This window comes from Peromyscus californicus, unplaced genomic scaffold (genome assembly GCF_007827085.1).
Source record: "Peromyscus californicus insignis strain IS unplaced genomic scaffold, ASM782708v3 Scaffold_6__1_contigs__length_162567912, whole genome shotgun sequence".
NCBI lineage: Eukaryota > Metazoa > Chordata > Mammalia > Rodentia > Cricetidae > Peromyscus > Peromyscus californicus.
In genome coordinates, this window is record NW_026294584.1 from 123,850,657 (window position 1) to 123,869,953 (window position 19,297).

The window sequence follows — 19,297 nt, forward strand, 5'->3', positions numbered from 1 at the left end:
AGACTGCAGGGAATTTCCCAGGTACGGCTTTTCCTAATGAAATTTGCTTAAATGGGGTGCTGACACTATTTGCTGACTATTATCAATACTTAAAGTGTTCTGTTTCGGTAGAGTGACTTGGACCCTTTCTTGTTTTATGCAATTCATCATTGCTAATGAGAAGAAATCTCTCTTTTTCACCATGTGCATTTTTTTCTAACAAACATGCTATGAGTTCTTTAAATTCTCACACGTTCCGTGCTTATTTTGTCAGCTCATTAGTAGACAACATTTCATGTAATGTTCTGAATTATATAGGCAAAGGTGTTCATTCTGTGTTGATGAATCTTAACCCCCTAGTTCCAGCTCCTAGGCTAGTGTTACAGTCTTCTTCTGATTCATGGGATGCTATGCAGAGTACCCTCCAAATCTCCCAAGCTTCAATACCAACTACAGTTTACTTTAAGCAAAACAGTACCTCTCTACCCCCAGGGCAAAGATTTGATGTGGCAATTGGTTGGATATTGATTAGACTGAAGCTTAATTTTTAAAGAACAATTAATTGTAAGATACTGTGTTTTATTCCTTCAAAAATGAGTACAGTTATTCTCATTAATCACTGCTTTTGGTTTGGAAAATGTAGCTGTGATATACACATGCCATTTGAGAGTTACTGGGAAATCATCTGCTTAGTCATTTGATCATTGATATACCTAGAAATCCCATGAGTTTAATTTAAGGGTCTCCTCTGGTGAACTATTTTCCTGGATTTTAGATGTTTTGACTAAGGTCCCCATCACACTACTGATGTTTCATAGCTGATTTATCTTGAGACTATAAACTCAATAGGAACAGAGGCTAAGTGTATCTTATTGACTGAAATACCCTCAAATCCAAGGCCAGAGCCCGAGAAATAATCAGAGCTCGGTAATTATGCTTTGGATGGTACTCCATGTCTTTTAAAAGATAGGAAAGAGCAGACCCTGGGGAGAGACTGATAAAGATGCTCAGAAGAGTTAGTGCTTCAAAGTTGTTGCTGTCTCCATGTAAACACACCATGCTGAAAGGGTATCTGATGTCCTTTGCTATTTGCTTTTGATACTTCACACTCTCTGTTTTCTCTTTGGAATCAGAAGAAAGGAGGCTTATGATTGTGCTGGTAGCAAGCGTTTGGGGAGGCTTCAGAGAACTGCCAGAGAGGTACTCTTACAAGCAAATCCCCCTTTCATCCATGTTTCAGTACTCTGCCCTAAAGAAAAGGGAAGAGAACTTAGGGCAGGTGATTCAAGTTAAGTCATGAGCCTTCTGATTCACCCAAATGCAGTTTTGCGTTTAAATTAAACGTGGGGATTGATATCACAGATAGAATGGAGTAAGGTTGGGAGAGTTGGGTTATTATTTGAATGTGGGAATCAAAGCCAGTTGTGTTTGTGGCCTCTGTGTCATTTATTACCTTCACCCAATCAGTTTGAGGCATGGCAGAGATGAAAACTATTAAAGAGCAGCTTAGGGTTATTCATCAGGTATCTGTGTAACCATGGCTCACTCATACAGTTGCACATCCAAGCTGCCAGGATTGGGGAAGCCATGTTTCTCTCAGTTTTTAGGTAATAAACTTGTCCCAGGCACGGTGATAAGAAGTTAGGTTAAAAAGGGGGAGGAAAGCTAGATTTGCTATTAATAGTCAGAAAGCACAGTTTAACTCTATTCTGGATAGAGCTACACAAGTCACTCACCCTTCCCCAGTCTTCTATTTGTCTGTCATGATCAACTGCTCAGACCAGGGTTAGGCTGCTTGGGTTTGTGTTATGATGTCACTTGTTGTGAAGCCATGTAACAGTAAAGTGTTGTCAGTTCTGCATCTCATTTGCAAACCTGTAAAAGTTAATGACAGTTCAACTATCTTAGGTTATTGTGAAGATTAAACGAGACAGTAGATACAACAGTCTTGAAGGTTAGTGTCTAGTACAGCCCAAGGACCCAACACATTTTTTCTTGTTAATCAAGGGTTTTAATGACCACTTCATGCCACATAATTTGATGGCACCAAAAATGTGACAACAAAATACTCTTATCTATGGAACTCCTTCCTTGTCTAATGAGATACAGTACCAAAGCCAAAATAATAAAAACCTGAATGATTATCCAATATAAAAAAACCTAGAGACTAAAGTGGGAGAAAATTTTCCATCAATGCTGAAGATGGAGCAATCACACTTGCCCAGTAGATTTCTAAAATATACATGTATAATACACTGTTTTAAAGAAACCTCTAGCCATTAATACATTTCAATATTGATATTTTAGTTTCTTTTTAAAATAAAAAGTAGTTTAATTGCTATGGAACTTAGATTTAACAGTTTTCTTAACCAAATTTAGCTGGAAATAGGATTGCTTCTCCATCAAAGAGGATTTATTTCAGGATAACACACACACACACACACACACACACACACACACACAGACACACACACATAGACACACAGACATGCACAGACACATAGACACACACAGACACATACACAGAACACACAAACACACAGACAAAGACAGACAGACAGATACACCCCCCCACACACACACAAAGAGAGCAGGCATCCAAAGCAAAAGATCAGATGAGACTACATGTGACTAAGGCATTTGTACACAGAAAAGGCAGTAACCAACAAAATGAAATTAAAAGGAAATCCATAATAGACATTTAAAAAAAAAGAAAACCTGAAATAGCCAAAAGTACATGAAAATGTGTTTGAGATCAGTAGTTATCGGGAAATGCAAATCAAAGCCACAAAAGCAAAAAGTAAGATTATCACCTTACTTTTATTAGTGTGACTATTACAACAAGGCTTAAAAATAAGTTTTGTCAAGGATGTGGGAAAAGGAACCTTATCTGCTGTGGTTGGGATGTAATTTAGTGCAGCCATTATGGAAAACAATATGGAAGATCATCAGAATATTCAAAGTAATATTACCATGTTATCTCACAATGCGACTACTGGGTACATCCCTTGGAATTGGATTCAGCCTGCTAAAAATACTTGTGTGTTCATATTCACAACACTAAGACAAAAACCAAATGAAGAGACAGAGCAAATGTGATGTGAGATGTGTGTGTCACGATTATGTGAGATGTATGTGTCACAATTGTTCAGCTTTACAGAAGGAAGAGAGAAAGCCTGATAGTTCAGACAAGGTGGGTAAACCCGTAAGTTACAGCAAGTGAAACAAGTCAGAGGTAGACAATTAATTACTGCAGTCCTCCCTGAAGTATGGAACCCCCAAAGTATAACTTACAGAAATAGAGACTGTAATGATGTGTTGCAGCCAGGGAAAGTGAGAAGATTTTGATTAAAATGTACATAAGTTCCGAAGAGCTAATATAGACCATGGTGACCACACTTAGTAACAGAGATTTGAAATTTGCCAAAAAGGTTGATAGTAAATGTTTTCACCATGCACAAAGAAGTCTACTCATGAGGGGTGTTAGATTAGATGTTTAGTTGTCTCACTCATAGTAATGGCTTTACAGTGTATGTCTATAAATATCTCAAAGCATGTTATGAATATATATATGTATATATATATCACCACACACATATATTTTTCTCATGCACATATGTATGTGTGAAAAAAACATATGCCTGAGGAGAAACATCTGAAAAAACACCAAAGTGTGGGGAAAGCTTGCTGAGGGTGGTAGAATTCTATATTAGAAAAGCTACCCCATGTTTTTCAATAAAGGAAGGAATGAATAAAGGAGGATGATAGCAGGGGATGCCTAGGTTTTCAAATTTGAACTGGAGTCCTGTTGATGTTAATAAAAGCACCTTCTATATTTAAGGAATGGATATGGTTGGCCTTAAAAACACTCACATTATTAATACAAACCTTGTTATTCTTTTCATCCTTTCTCAGTGTTTTACTCTCTATTTCTCCCTTCTTTTGGAGTCTCTCCTTGTATTCTCTTTCTTCTTCTGCCAACCCCTCACCTATAGTTACCCCTCTCCCTACAATCTGTTAGGGACAGTCTATCCTCACCCAACTCACCTTTTCCAGGACTGAAGAGTCCACTGAGCCTGGTGCCGGCAGGATGCAGAGCATAGCTTCCACCTTACTTTTCTAACCTGATTCATATATTAAGTTTTCTAAACAAGAATTCATTTGGAAAAATTGATGTTGGAGTTCCAGAAAGGTTACTATTATGACCTTGGGGGTACTAATTCATACCCATTTCTCATTTTCTTTAACCACTTCATGAATAGCAAAACAGATTTGAGTAAGTCATATAAATTTATATTTGTATAATTTTTATTTTTCATCATTGCTCCTTTGAACTATTTCTCTTTTGTATTGCTACTGGCCAGTGGGTGCTGGTTGATGTTCTTTCTGTGTGGGAATGGGCTGGATAGCTGTTTTGTAATCTTTCTCCAAACCACACAACTCGGAATAACACTTCGGAAGCTTCTTGTCAGCAGGCATTACTGACTCACATAATGAAGCCTTGTTACCCCTGACATATCATAGTAATAATGTGTGCATTGGGATGCTTCTCACATTCTGTGTGAAAGCAACATTCCATAGGCAGGTTTGCTCATAATCTCCTCTGCTGGATATGAGGAAGGTCAACTTGTCTGCTTTAGAGAGGAAGTAGTCATAAGGAAGAGGAGGGAAAGATGATTCAGTATTTATTAGAAGAGATGATTCTGCGTTACTCCCTCTCTCATCAATGCCATGGGTTCTGATGGTTTTGAGTGGGAGGGAAGGGATCTGAACACTGATGGTTCATTCATGAGTAAGAAGGTGACTCTCACTCCTCTAGTAGTTATGCCAAATAGTTAAATCTAATATTAATGGAAATGAGACTGGGAGTGTAGATGGGAATGTGACACAGAATTTTTTAAAGTTGTTTGTTAATAAAAAACATGCAGTGCAAAAATAAGGTATATGTCTCTGCCATTCTGATGTTTCCTTGTTTCACATTTAGAGGTGTTATAATTGTGTGTGTGTGTGTGTGTGTGTGTGTGTGTGTGTGTGTGTGTGTGTATGTGTGTGTGTGTGTATGTGTGTGTGTGTGTATGTGTGTGTGTATGTGTGTGTGTGTGTGTATGTGTGTGTGTATGTGGTGTGTGTGTGTGTGTGTGTGTATGTGGTGTGTGTGTGTGTGTGTGTATGTGTGGTGTGTGTGTGTGTGTGTGTGTGTGTGTGTGTGTGTGTGTGTGTGCGTGTTTTTAGGCTAGAAGAAAAACCTCGGTCAACTCATCTTTTTTTTTTTTTTTCACAGACTCTCTCATTGGCCTGGAGTTTGCCCGGCAGGCTGAGCTGGCCAGTAAGCCTCAGAGATCTGCTTGACTTTACCTCCCCATCACTGGGATTGCAATCATGTCTTGATTTTTATGTAAGTTCTAGCGATTTGAACTCAGGTCCCCATACTTGTGAAGTAAGTACTTAATTTCTTGAGATTTCTATCTAGCCCAGCCTAGAAGGTTTGTGAATTTTACACATGTTATTGCTCGACCTTTCCCTGTAGATCCAGTCCTCACAAATTGTTCCTTCTCTGAGTCACATCACATTTGTTCATACCACCCTCACCCTTATCACTAATTTACCAAATTTCTGTTAGGCTTTGGTCTTCTCCTGGCTTTAAATATATTTATAAAAATGTCTGTGATCTAAATATATTCTGTTATTGTCTCCAAGTTGTTTTGGACTACATATATGAATACATAGTAAAAGAATTCTGATTTTGTTGAACATGTGTGGATGTCTGTAGTTGCTTAAGTATTTATTATTTCATATTAATGTCTGAGAATTTAGCTCAAGCAACAAACTCAAAACACAGACCAAACTTAATGGATACAGAAGTTTGTTGGAGTAAAAATTAAAAGCAGAAAACCAGAAAGCACCCTGAGAACCAGGCAATGTTGTTCTCAGTCAACACAATGTCACAATACATTCAACAACATGCAATGAGTCTATGAAAGTGAAGACCATGAGGATTGTACAGCAACACAAACAAACCAGCATACAGTAGTACCTGCAAACTATGATGGCAATTGGGCTAAAAACATGCTAGGGGAAAACTACTGGGAGGAAATATGCTAAGATCAAAAGTGATTGATTATGCAGTAAGAAAGTGCCTCCACTGTCTAGCTCCCTTCCTCATCTCTCATTTGCTGAAGGTCTTAATTTGCAAGAAGGGACCAGAAGGATGCTAACTCTTCCTGTTAAAATTGCTATATTACTCCTGTTTGCATGTGAGGAGACCTGAGTCTTACAGGGGTACAATAACTTGGCTAACCTCATTCATTCTGTATGGAACAGAGCTGAATTTCAAAGGGGAGTTTATACACATTTTAATTAGGAAAATACTGGAACTGGAACTAATGACATGTCCTGGATTTGAATGTCAGTGTTCCCATGAGCCTTGATCACTGTACCAGTCTATAAAGTAATGGGAGCTGATCACCCACCTAGCCTCCTAGTGCTGAGAGTCTGTGGCATTTGAATCTATTTTCTATGGTATCTCTTTTACTGAAACAGTAAGGTCATTTCCAAGATTTGGATTAATGGTTTTTACTATAAGTTCTCATTTCTGACACTGTGCATTTCAAATGGAAATTGCGTATCTCACACAGAGGGAGTATTTTTTTATCAATTGGTAATGTGTTTACTGTGCAGATTGGAGGTGAAAAGTGTCAGTGAAGTTCAGATCCTTTTGTATTTGTTTGTTTAAGTCAAGGAAAAGGAGCGTGTGAGAGGTGACGTGATTGATATGGAGCTTCAGAGTTCTGGCTGCTGCTTGAGTATAGCTCATCAATCCCAGAAAAGATTTTCCATTTAGCTAGGTGCAGAGCCTCATGGCAGACAGCTGCCTGCACAGCTGGGGCCCCAATCCTCACTCATGATGCAATATGCGCTAGAAATGGCTTTCGGCTGACAGTATTCATGCCCATCTGTTCTGATAATACTGTAGCCTCCTGAATACTGGTCAATGCCATGATCCTATTTCTCTTTCCCACCTCTTTAGTACACACAGAACTACAGCTAGGCAAGACTGAAGCCAGCGTATTGACCAGGTCTGTTCATTTTGCAGAATGAGAGCTATGGTTTAAAAGATGACATCCTGTCCAGCATTCACACAGCTATGGAGAAAAATGGTTGATGTTTTAGAATTAAAACCTTTGCCCATACACTGCTGGACTTTTCTAACAATGACCCCAGTATTCCTCCTCAAATACTGTTGTTGTGATAAAACACCACAGCCAAGCAAAATTATGAGGTAGAGTTTATTTTGCCTTACAGTTCCAGAGAGTTAGAGTCTATAATGGCAGGGCACAGCACAGCATGAGCTGGCAGGCAGGCATGGTGTCAGGGACAGGAAGCTGAGAACTCACATCTTGAGCTTCTAGTGTGAAGCAGAGAGTGAAGTGTGAAGAGGTGAGGCTTTCTAATCACAGATGCATATCCCTCCATATGTACTTCCTCCAGCAAGGGCTCACTTCCTAAATGTCCCTATACAGTACCACCAACTGGGGACCAAGTATTCAAATGCCCAAGACTATGGGGGACATTTCTCATCTAAACCACCACAGCACCCTTGCTATAAATATGCTCTACCCATATGAAAATCACCTGTAGAATACAAATTGTCTCCAGAAAATGTTTGGTGTCATCAAATCCTTTAAACATTTAGAAAAATGCGATTTACTCACTGAATCAGACAAAATGAGAGAGTCTATTTCCTGAAACTTATAGGATAAAATCTATACCTTCACTATCCTCTCCTGTCCTCTCCCTCTCCCTCTTCCCTTTCCTCTCCTCCTTCCTATTACTCTCCCATTTTCCTTTTGTTAGATTTTTGGGAAAGGATCTCACTATGTAGCTCAGGCTGGATTCTTGTCTCCATGTTCTAAATGCTGAGATTACAGGCATGTACTGATATGTGTATCATGACTAGATCTCTTTCTTCATCCTTCATCTTTTTCTCTCTCATTCCGTCTTCCCTCCAGTCTTTTATAACCTCCTCCTTTCTTCTTACTGCCTTGTTCTTTCTCTTCTCATTGTCCTCTTGTTCATGTTAGATTTTCTTTGGGGTGGGGAAAAATCACACTTTTTCCTGTAGATTGTATTAAAAATGGATTCCACCTTGCAAATTGTCATGACTTTATGTGCTATGCCATTCAACATCACCCCAAAGCAACATAAGCCCCTGTATATCATCACTAAAACAACATGGAACCCTAGTATATCATTCCTGAATCAGCATTGAACCTCAGTATATCATCCTCAAAGAAGAATGGAGCCTAATGGATCATTACTGCTTAACAGATTCACATTTGATGTTGTGTAATCAGTGCTTGTACTTCTGATACCTCATTGACTTTCCACAATAATTTTTGTTCAGGAATAGCTATCCCCAGTGCATAGGTAAAGAGGATATGTCTTAGAGAAGTTAAACTGTAGCTTGTGGTAATGTTTGCAAGCATCATAGCTAAGCTGAGTTTCCAGCCTAGCCTCAGGTCTCTGTTTTAATATAGACTATGTAAATGTTACCTGGAGATCTTGTTAAAATCCTTATTGCTATTCACTGGGCATAGAGTAGAGTCATCAATTTTGGAGTTCTCACAAGCATAGAGTCCTACCAGTAGGCTATGAATACCCTTTTAACACAGCATGAAGGTTCTTACCTTGGAACTTAAAATCCTTGGGTGATAACTGGCTTTCACCAGATGTTGAACATTATGTTTTTGTTGACCAAGTTGGTTAGAGCCATACCCCTACTTAAGGATATATAGGAAATCAATGAGGCACAACCAAAGCATGATTTGATGTGATATTTTGTGATATTTTATGAAGGAAGAAAAATTGGTTATTACTAAGGATTCCTGTAAATGGGTATAGGGAATGTGGGAATGAGAAAGATTGAGATGATCAGTTCATATCTGTCTTTGTTAGGGCACCTGAATTTAAATAAAAAGCTCCCAAAGTCATTGTCTTAGATTCAGTCTCATCCACACAGACATTCCTACAGGAGGAGTGGCTATTTGTTAAATGCCAGGGCTCCAGGAATGCCAGGCCTCCTCCTCTGACGAGAAAAAACACAGACAGAATGCTGGAGGAAATGTCAGGGACTTAGCATGTGGTACTGATTTTATAAAATAGAAGAAGGGAGAAAATATGATGTCCTACCAGGTTCTGAGAAGCTGACATGTCCTGCTTGAACTAACACCATCATTAGGCATGAAACTAGAAGCCAGAATATGTCAGCGTAGGCTCGACTTGTGAAACAACGTGGAGACTATTAGTTTCCTTGCCACGAGAGGACATTGTGACATTTTGGAGACAAAGCCTACAATAAAGAGAGCACAGAACCCTAGGAACACTTTTAGAGGAAGGGAAATTATTTTGAGATTTCTTCTATTTTTAAACTATATTTACAGAGGCCGTGTGGGTATGTAAGAATAGGCAATGATTTTGAGATTGATATTTCCTTGGTAATCAAAAGATGAGTCAGGCTGGATTCCTGCATCCTGTTGGCCAGGCCTTTGAAGGCAGAGCTCTTTGAAGACTCATTCTAAGTTAATGGCTTGTTTTTTTTTTTTCCTCTATGAATACGAATTCTTACTGACCTATAGAAGTTAGTGCGGGCATGGGGGTAGACATTTTCCATCATTGTCAGGAATATGGCATTTTCTATTTAATTCACATGATGAAAAAAGCACTGTAAGATGAAAAGAAATTCACCATATGGTTATTTTGACCTATCAATCCTGAGCATGCAGAGCACGTGAGTTAGCTCGGGAGGAAGGACTTGAGGGAGGTTATGGTTATCTAGCGTGTTCATCTTGTACTAACTCTGCTTGCTCTTCTACCACCCTACTGAAATATTCCCCCTCTTTTGAGGCTACCGTGAGGTCTCAATGTATTTGGGGTTATCATGTTTTGTAAAGCTATGAGGCCTCAATGCCTTTGTTTATGCAGAAAGTTCCTCATCAAAAAGCAAATTCCATTTCATCAACTGTGATTCTCAGAGAGCCACCTTGGAAAAGTTTTTTAATTTTTTAATTTTTTTAACACTTCTTATGAAGTTAAGCATACATTTACCATATGACTTAGAAACTTTGACTCTTAGATATTTACTTAAGATGAAAAAGCTATATATCCACAAAATACTTGCCTATACATGGATATTTAAAGCAGCTTTGTTTATAGTGGTTCAAATCTGGAAACAGCCTAAGTGTTCATTGTGTGGTGAGTCCCTAAAGAAATAGTGGTTGTGGTGGCTGGAATAAAAATGGCCCCCATAAACTCATAAAGAGTGGCACTATTGGGAGGTATGTCCTCATTGAAGTAGGTGTGGTCTTGTTGGAGGAAGTGTGTCACTGAGTGGGCTTTGAGGTTTCAGATGCTTGAGCTAGATCCAGTGTCTCTCTTCCTGCTGCCTGACATCAGGATGTAAAACTCTCAGCTACCTCTACAGTACCGTGTCTGCTTGTGTGCTGCTATGCTTCCTGCAATGATGATAATGGACTAAACCTCTAAACTGTAAGCAAGCCACAATTAAATGTTTTTCTTTGTAAGAGTTGCCATGGTCATGGTGTTTCTTCACAGCAGAAGAAACCCTAACTAAGACAGTGGTGCATCCATGTCATGGAATGTTGCTCAGCAGTAAGAAAGTACAAATGCCTGACACCTGCAACAAACCAGATGATCCTCAAAAGTATTATATGGAGTGACAGGAAGGAGACACAAAAGACTACATGCATACTGTATAATTTTATTTATATGACCTGGGAAACGCATAACATCAGATACAGGACAACTAGTAATTGACGTTAAGTGGTTCAGTGGGATGCTGCAGACAGCAGAGTCACACTAAGAAGCACTCTGAGGTGATCAAACTATTTTAGATTTGTATTGCTAAATGGATTCATGTCTTTTTGTCAAGCTCATTAACCAGTGCATTTACAAAGGATGCATCCTTCAATAAACCTATTTTAAAAAGAAGCCTGGTTTATGAGTGTGGGGGTATGTAATTGTAATCCTAGTATTTGGGAAGCAGAGACAGATAGGTCCATGGGGCTCACTGCTCAGTGAGTTTAGCTGAATCAGCGAGTTCTAGGTAGAAGTAAGAGGCCCTTTCTCAAAACAAACAAACAAACAAACAAACAAACAAACAAACAATAACAACAAAATCAAGGAAGGTGCCCTGAGGGAGTCCATCTGAGGTGAACTCTTGCCTCATATTCACATGAACATATGCTTACCCCCATGCATATCCTTGCACACACACAAACCTACATGTACACACACACACACACACAAAAAAAAAAAAACTTGTCTAAAAAAGAAAGTAAACATATGTTTTAAAATCCTCAGGTCATGGTGTATTTTTATAATAGTATAAAAATTCTTTGCATCATCTATAACTTTTCTATACATTAAACAAAACTTTAAAAATAAAGTTAATTTTTAAAAATGTAGATCACCATTCAATGATGCTGTCTTGTCTCTGTTGACCTTCTTAGACACTATCAGTTATACCCATAAGTGCCATGAGAGTCTTTCAGTATATCAATCACCATTTAGACTTTGGATGTACCCACAACTTACCTGAGGATGGTTTTAAAACACAGAGTCTGGAGTGAGCATGAAGATTTTGAACTTCTCTCAAGTTCCAGAGTGCTAGTGCTGTGGCTCATCATTTGAGTGGCTAGTGCTATGGGCCGTCCTTGGAGTACATGGCTTTACATGTAACATCTAAGTTCTTATCATGTTGGAACCAGAACTCCTTGGGCTATTACTAGATTTCCCATGTAGTCCCAAATAATACTGCCTTCCTGTTAAACAACTTTGTCAAAGCCTGTACTTCATTCTGAGAGTACACAGAGAAGGACCTATGCTTAAAGTGTTTCCAGTTAAACAAGGAAGGTGTAAATCATTAAATTAAAAAAATGTGTGTATGAATGTCTTTCCTGCATGTATGTTCATACACCATGTGTGTGCACTGCCTGTGGAGGTCAGAAGAGGACATAAGGTCCCCTGCAACTGGAGTAACAGACGGTTGTGAGTTGCCATGTGGGTGCCAGTAATTAAACTGAGGTCCTCTGGAAGAGCAGCAAGTTTTCTTAACTGCTGAGCAACTTCTCCAGTCCCTATAAATAATTTTTAATGATTTATTTTTGTATATATATATATATATATATATATATATATATATATACACACACACACACGTGTGTGTGTGTGTGTGTGTGTGTGTGTGTGTGTGTGTGTGTGTGTGTGTGTGTGTGTATGTTTCATTGGTTCCCTGAGGAAGCCAGAAAAAGGTGTCAGATCCCCTGGAACTAGAGTTACAGGTGGTTATGAGCTGCTTGGTATACATACTAGGAACAAACACAATGCATGACTGTGATGATATTGTAGGCTTTTTGTACAGCTTTCCTCCAATCTGCTGCAGCCCTCTCAAAAGCAAAACATATGTGATATTCACCATTTATGTATTATGACTAACAGTTAGCTGCCAACTCAAAAAGGCTTTTGTGTAACGGACAGATGAACACAGTGACATCACAAATTGAAAGCAGAAAGGTGATTTTTATCAAATAATAACAACAGGAAGAATCCTAAGTTTTAGAGCAGAGTCGGAGTCCATTGCATATTGAGCATATTGAGACAAAGTCAAGAAACCAGAAATCAGTAGAACATCGGTACTTAGCGGGTGCTTGTTGTCTGTGAGCCTCTGTGCTCCCTCGAGCCGTGTGCTTTCTCTGGCAGAGGCTACCTCTCAGTCTTCATGCTCTGGTCCATTGCTGGATACTTTGTCACTATTCTCCTGGGCCTGTCAGTAATGGAGACCAGTCTGTCTTGCTGTTGCACTAATAACCCATTTGCAAGCTGAATCTCCTAGTGAGACTATTCTTGTAATGATTTCTGTAACATTTTTTTTTTTTTGGAGATGTTTCAAGGCCAAGTTGACAAATGTATGTAGTTGTTTCATGAACAGTCCCTGTTCAATAAACCTACGTTCCAGACCTGGTTTTATCATTTGCTATTTTTGTCACTTGGACAAGTCCCAGAACCTCTCAGAACTCCATTTTGTCATCGAGACACTGGGAATAGGCTGAGTCAAGTGATGACAAAGTTGCTTTTCATCCCTGAAGGCCAGCTTTGGACATCCGAAAGCTGTACCCATTTCTGTGAGTATGAGCAGGGCTTAAACATTACTTAAATCTGGGCTGGAGGGATAGTTCAGCAGTTAAAGTACTTGCTGCTTTTCCAGAGAAACACTGTTCGTTCTTGCAGCCACGTTAGGTAGTTCACAACCACCTCTAACTCCCAAGTGCACCTCTTTCTAGTGTGTCTACTGCCCTCTTCTGGCCTCCCTGGGCATCATGCAATACAAACACACACATCAATCAAACACAACAAAAACCTTTACCAAATGATTTACATCTTCCTCATTTAAGTGGAAAAGAATTCAAAATACAGATGTTGTGTCAGGAGAATGATAGATTCTTTGTATATGAGAAATTAGTTGGTGAGTTACCCAACTGTCTTTATCATAATTCATGTCCAAGAGGTTTAATTGAGAGGAAAAGGCTTATGTGAAAAAAACATTTCGGTATAAGGCCACTTGCTGCAAGTTTTCTGGCCATGTTAATAACTGACTTCAGTTTTGGTTGGTTTCAAATGGACAGCTGTATATGAATATTAATTTTTATTTGAGGTCTTTTTAAAAATAGGTTTTCTTCAGTAGTTTTGTTTTCACAACACAATCAAGGACATTAGCACTTCTGACAAAACAGAAATTAAATGTGCCACTTCTCAGCTTGTAAAGTAATATGCAGATTTTTTTCATTTACATTGTCGTGTCTTTGTTCTTGCCTAGGTTTATACAGTCATTGAACTGTCTTAAAATATATATACTTAAAATATCAGCTTTATTCACTTAAAGTGTGTTGATCAAGCACTAAGTAGTGGAAAATGTCCATTACTTTGACTTAAATCAATTCCAATCAAGATAAGAAAAATTTGTCTGATTTTATTGATCCTACTGGCTTTTTTGCTTTGATTGTTTCTATCCTTAGTTATCACAAATAGTTTTCCTTTTCTTAATGTTGGATAAGGGGTACTAACTACAGGATTGTAACAATTGTATATAAGTAGCATTTTTATGAAAATATTTTTGGATTTGATAATATTATAAAAAATGGGATCAGATAAAAATAGAGAGGGATTTCAGTAGGCTATCCAGAACTTCTGGTATTTTCCCTCCCCAATGTGAGTCTTGTTTCCACTATGTTACTTGGATGATTCTCAGGGAGTTTCTGAACTCTTGAGAATTTTAGTTCACTCATATACGAAATGGACATAATCCATCACCATGTAAATACAAGTATTAATGATCTAGTGGTCTAGGGATCTAGGTCTAGAAAGGCAAAGTTTATATCCTATATTAGTATGAATATTTTTCATAGTCCTGAGTACATCGCCAAGCATTTGAGACATATTCATGCCTATGAAACTGAATTAATCTTGGAAGATGTGGAACCAAACCATGATAAGCAGTTTCAAAAGAGGGCTTCATTTTACATGGGATTATTGTCTTTGCTTTTTATTGATTAAAATTGTGGTGATTTTTAGTACTCCCTCTTTTAAATCCCTTTCAACAATGAGTCTTTTCCTCACATTTAAAATTTTTTCATTGTTTTTAAGTTCGGGGACTTGATACTTGAATACACTATATTTACACCATTTCTACCCCTCCTCTTTCCAATTCCTCCCATATCCCTTCAACCTCTTTCTCTTACGACCACTTCTTTGTTTTTGTTCTTTGTGGCACACAGCTTACTAAGTTCAATTAATATTTGCATATCTCTAGGTCTGACCATTTAAGAATGAGGTTTCATCTTTGAAAAATAAAACAAAACAGACAAATTGTCAAGGACTGGCCAAGGCTGTTCACCTACAGGTTGGGGCTTTTCCTCCATCCATGTTGGCATGTTGACATGTATAGTCTTTGCAGGTCTTATGCTGGCAGTCATGTTGTTGAGCATTCATGGGAACAATACTCCTATCCTGTTCAACGAAACAATCATGTAGCAGCCATCTTGGTCCTCAGGCTGTTTGTACACTCTTTTTGCCCTCTCTGCCTGAGCCTTAGGTATAGAGATTGTATTATAAATATCCTATCTAGGCTGGACACTCCACAGTCACTTGTTCTCTGCACTCTGACCAATTATAGATCTATTTACTAGTCTGTTGGCAGCAGAAAGAAGCTTCTTTGCTGAGATGATTTTTTCCCTCACATTCTTTAGATGTTAGCCTTCTGCCCCATTGTGCAGCGGTATTTTATGTAACTCAGGATTCTTAACTTTCCAAGTTAGTTTGATTCCTGTTCTTCACTTGTTTTTTCTGTATGGGATTGTAGATCTTTCCATTACAACTTCAAATACTATCTCATTAGAGTGTGTGGACAACCTACCGTCTGATGTGTGATGGCCAAAGAAACAGCAGATAAGTAGTTTCCTAACCAGAACTACATTTTTCAGTATCATTGGTATCAGATAGGAATGTAAGTCAGGTTCTGTTCATTGGAATGTAAGTGGAGGTAGTGTTCATAGTTTCTTGAGATTAAGAGACAATTGTTCATTTTCTGTGGTTTGGCCCTTTCAACAACAACAACAACAACAAAAAATTGATCTGGAGATAACTGTGATTTGTAGATGGTCAGGTTTAAGGCTATCACACCCATTGGTATTTCCATGAGTAGAACCCTCGTTTCTATTCTGTCCAGATACTGAGACTTCGGGGGTTTGCCTGCTAACATTATCTTCAATTAGACAAAAGGTTATTCAATTTTCATTTTTAGTCCCCAGCTCTTCTCTGTTTTCAGCATGATATTATCTAAGAATTAAGGATTTTTTTCTGGAGTTAGAGGAAATATGATCCTTTCTAGTAACTTGGAATACTAGTAAGGAGACCTAAAAGGGTCTTGTATTATTAGAACTTTGAGGAAATTGTTGAGTGGACTTTAAGATCATGAAGGAGTTAAATAGACAAGACAGAATTTTGCGTAGGTGCCAGACTTTACTGGGCTGGTTCGTTTCCACATTATTTAATGAAGAAAGGCTGAGAGGACTCAACACTGATTTAATGTCTAGAAATGAGTTTGGATTTTCTACTTCCCAAAGACTTTCTGTTTTTTTGTGAGATAGAAAAAAGCTGTTGGGCTATTTTGGACCTGTGAGGGGTAGATGTCGAGGAGTGTAGCTGACCTGAGAGAACACTGTTTAGGTAGGAAAGAGTGAGACATAGAATTAGGTAAGAGAGAAAAGATCAGGATTCTGGATCCAGCCCTTCCCTCTTGTCCCTATTGTGATGCTCAGCTCACTTAATATGTTCCTCAATTTTCTTGTCTATAGAGGCTGTGTTACTGCTTTCTTTGTATTAACAGTATTATAACAAAGACATGCTGGAACTCAAGATGCTGTGTCAACATCTTTCTTTGATTTTAAACAAAGTTGGTGTGTTACTAAGCTTGTTCTCTTCTGGGGCCTAACATCTAAATGGTATTGAGCATGTAGGGCTCAGTAAACAATGCTTTTCTGAAAGAAACTATGTGATACTTACTCTATATTTCTTTTTTCTTTCCCATTATACAGTGAGCATTTTCCTATAAGTTATTTGCAAAAACATGATTTTTGAGTGACTGTTGTGATCAATATTTAATAAACACGTTTAGAGCCTACATATCCTGTTGTGAGCATCTCTTCATTGTTGTTAGTGGGTAATCACTTTTTCTCAAGATGCTGATATTGAGCAATACATTTCTGCAGTTCGCTTAGGCTAATGTATCCAGAGCCTGCAGCACATTCTCCTGATCAATGACAATGATGGCAAATTGGGGACCTTTGCAGGTGAATTAGATTTCTGGAAATAGACAGAAGTTACTCTTGGTCAAATTGTTGAATATGAAAAATGATTTGGGTTGATGAAAACGTGAAGAGTCTAATGTTGCCTAGATTTTAAAAATGATTCTGATTCTAGATAGTAAAAAAAAACCCCACCAAACAGAAGGAGTTATGTTGGGACAAGTGCGGAGAGCTGTACAAGGTGACTATTTGAAAATGACTCATTTGAATGCATAGTGTTCACAATTTTATATCATATTTCAGGACAGCAGAAAAACACTCAATTTTAAAGAACTCATTTCTTGGTTCAATATTCACAGCTTTTCTCTGAAAATATGAACCCTTGGTTTGGCCTCTCTCCACCTTACTAAAAATCTTTGCAGTAACTAGAAGAGTAGAATATAGAAAATCTTTGTCTGTGGCATCTTGTGCTAGACAGACTTAGGGTACTGTGGAATAAAGACTGCCAAGAAGAAATACTGCATTTGTATTCTTTGATATTTGGTCATACAATAACATCAAAGAATTAGCAAAGCCTTCTTTTCTGAGAGATTAAAACTTAATGTGTTTGGGCCAAAAAGGTTTCCCTAGTGGATATTCAGTGCTATCTTTCTAGGGCAGTACTTCACTTATATTCTTTTAACACTTTATAATTCACAAACAAATTTTGTATTTCAAATTTATTTTTAAATTTTTTTTTGAGAATTTAATGAGTCCTGTATTTACATCATTTCCATCCCCTTCTTTCCCCCTTCCAATTCCTCTCATGTCTCCCCTACTCCTTATTAACTTCATGACTGCTTTTTAAAATTATTATTGTCACACACACATGCAAATATTCATTGCTGAGTCTATTAGTATTGTTCATACCCCCCCTCCCACACACAAATTTAAGGATGACCATTTGGGATTGGAGTGCATATCATGGAGTGCATAGAGTATTTCAAGTACTGAGTGAATGTGTACCGTTTGACACGGGCATTATCATGCCAAGGACTTCAATGCCTCAGACTGCTGTAGGATGTTCTGTATGGCAAATGTGTTGCTAATTAGTCAATAAATAAAAAACTGATTGGCCATTGGCTAGGCAGGAAGTGTAGGCAGGACAAGGAGGAGAATAAAGCTGGGAAGTGGAAGGCTGAGTCAGAGAGACACTGCCAGCCGCCACAATGACAAACAGCATGTGAAGATGCCGGTAAGCCACGAGCCATGTGGCAAGGTATAGATGAATGGAAATGGATTAATTTAAGCTGTAAGAACAGTTAGCAAGAAGCCTGCCACGGCCATACAGTTTGTAACCAATATAAGTCTCTGTGTTTACTTGGTCGGGTCTGAGTGGCTGTGGGACTGGCAGGCGAGAGAGATTTGTCCTGACTGTGGGGCAGGCAGAAAAACTCCAGCTACATCAGACCCATGAATGTGGCACATATAGCCTTCTCCAGGTAAGGCTACAAGGGCTGGCAAAGCCTTCCTCTGGTCTGTATGCAGATGTTGATAGTGAGTACATAAAATGTTCATTGTAGTTTTTTACTCCGTGATGCTTTTGGCCTGAGGACTGCTCTTCTACAGAGACTGCTCCTATCAAGATTGGTTAAACCTGATTCCTTTTTCAGCTGCAAATAACTGACTTTCTTACTTATCTGTGTGTAATGATCCTGCCTCTTTGTTCAACTATAAATAATAAACATACCGAGCTCCTGGGATACTGTAGATTCCCTATCAGAAAGCCCAGACCCCATGATCTCTGCTTCATTGTATGTGACTGTGTGTCTGTATTCTTTCATCCTCTCATCACCTCTAGTGAGTATTCCAGGATCCCAGCCATACAAAGAGACAGTAAGGGAGCTCATCCCTGCACAAGACTGAAAGAATAATCCTCCCTCTTTTAGCAGCCCTTAATTGCTAGTAACTCTTCATCTAGGGGGATGGCCTTGTTGGGATGTCAAGTGGTGTTGTCATTATTCAGGGCTTGTTTAGGTGACCATATTATTAAGATTTCATGGTTGTGATCCCCTGTCATATGTAGTAGACACTGTCTTGAAGTAGATATCATGGTCCTCTGACTCTTAGAAATGTTCTATCTCCTCTTCCATGGTACTTCCTGATCTTTGGTGTAGGGGTTGTGTTGTAGATGTATCAACTGGGGATGGGTGCCCTACAGTCAGCTATGCTGAGTTTTGACCAGTTGTGGATTTTTCTGATGACCTCTGGTTACTACAAAAGGAAGCATCTTTGATGAAGGTTGAGAGCTACACTTATGTGTAGAAATAAGGATAGGTCTTTAGAATGCAGGTGAGAATTATATTGGTCTAGGAATGTACCTATGCTGGCTAGCTTTATGTAAACTTGACACAAACTTTAGTCATCTGAGAGGAGGCTACCCCAACAGAAAAAAAAGCCCC